The following is a 1,504-nucleotide window of genomic DNA, read 5'->3' as shown; positions in this document are numbered from 1 at the left end:
TTTGTGTCATCAGCGTAGCTAGTGACAGTGGCTCTCCGAGTGACCGTGGGCATGTTCAGAAGGGCCACTATGAACAGTAGTGGCCCCAGGACAGTTCCTTGCGGAACACCGCTCAATATTTGCGTTTCCCTAGATAGTTCTCCATTGGCTGCAACTGTCTGACTTCTACCATTCAGGAAGTCATGCAGCCATTCTCCTAATTTACCAGCTATGTCAAGGTTTCGCAGCTTGTGACATATCATGCCATGATCAACTTTGTCAAAGGCTTTTGCAAAGTCGAAATATATCACATCAACATTTGAATGGTCAAGTAGCTGCCTCAGGACCCAGTCATAATGTTGCAAGAGCTGTGTGAAGCAGCTTCTACCTGTACGGAAGCCATGCTGGGTCTCATTTTCTTCTAGGAACACAATCAGCCTCCTTCTGACAATTCGTTCCATGACTTTGCTAATATGTGATGTCAGAGAGATGGGACCAGACTCCAGTCTGATCTGGCAGTGTTTCTACAGCTGGATGCCCTTCCTAATGCCAACCACTCTGAGAGTGTAGTGGGTGCATTTTACATGCCACCATCACAGGAGCCAGTCAGGCGGGCCTGGCATTGATCACGTTTGTATAGTACTTTTTACATGCCACCGGCACAGGAGCCAGTCAGGGGGTACTGGCATCAGCCACGTTCGGATGGTGCTTTTTACGTGCCACTGGCACAGGGAGCCAGTCATGGAACATTGGCACTGATCATGCTCGAATGATGCCTTTTACGTGCCACCGGAACGGGAACCAGTCAGCGGGCACTGGCCACAACTGCGATTTTGGTTTTACTTGACTCAACAGGTCTTCTCAAGCATATCATATTGCCTGACGCATCAAGGGTACTCTTAAATGGGCCGGACATGCAACACTAACATCGGCCATGGCTGTGATCTCACTTTAGTTGCTGGGTCCTCTCAATCACAGCATATTTTCAAAGATCTCAGCCTTTTGTCATTGCCTCTGTGAGGCCAAATGTTCGAAGGTCAGGCTTCACTATCTCATCCCATGTCTTCCTGGGTTTACCTCTTCCACAGGTTCCTTCCACAGTTAGGGAGTGGCACCTCCTCACAAAGTTGTCCTCGTCCATACATAACACATGACCATACCAGTGCAGTCGTCTCTCTTGCACACCACATTTGATGCTTCTTATGTCCAACTTTTCTCTCGGGGCTCTTACACTCTGTCATGTATACACACTGACATTACACATCCAGTGGATCATACTAGCTTCATTGCTTTCAAGCCTACTCATATCCTCAGCAGTCATGGCCCATATTTCACTGCCGTGTAGCATAGCAGTTTGCACACATGCATCAAAGGAAGGTTAACTAGGAAAATAGTTTTTGTGGGTGGCAGATGCACAGGGGCAATAAACACTGAAGATGTACAGAAAACAGATTCCATCACATGCCAGGGGGAAAAACTAGAAGTAGTTAATAGCTTCCGCTCCCTAGACGACGAAGTCTGTAGT

General features: G+C 47.7%; 1 protein-coding gene across 1 annotated transcript in view; it reads right to left on the bottom strand.

Moving 5' to 3' along the window:
* The window catches only part of LOC106882859 (trafficking protein particle complex subunit 9), a 96,233-nt gene that overhangs the window by 78,693 nt on the left and 16,036 nt on the right, over positions 1–1,504 (bottom strand). The window lies entirely within an intron of this gene.

The sequence above is a fragment of the Octopus bimaculoides genome, chromosome 24 (genome assembly GCF_001194135.2).
Source record: "Octopus bimaculoides isolate UCB-OBI-ISO-001 chromosome 24, ASM119413v2, whole genome shotgun sequence".
Lineage (NCBI taxonomy): Eukaryota > Metazoa > Mollusca > Cephalopoda > Octopoda > Octopodidae > Octopus > Octopus bimaculoides.
Note: the sequence above shows the minus strand (reverse complement) of the source record. Positions and strands in the feature narration are given on the sequence as shown.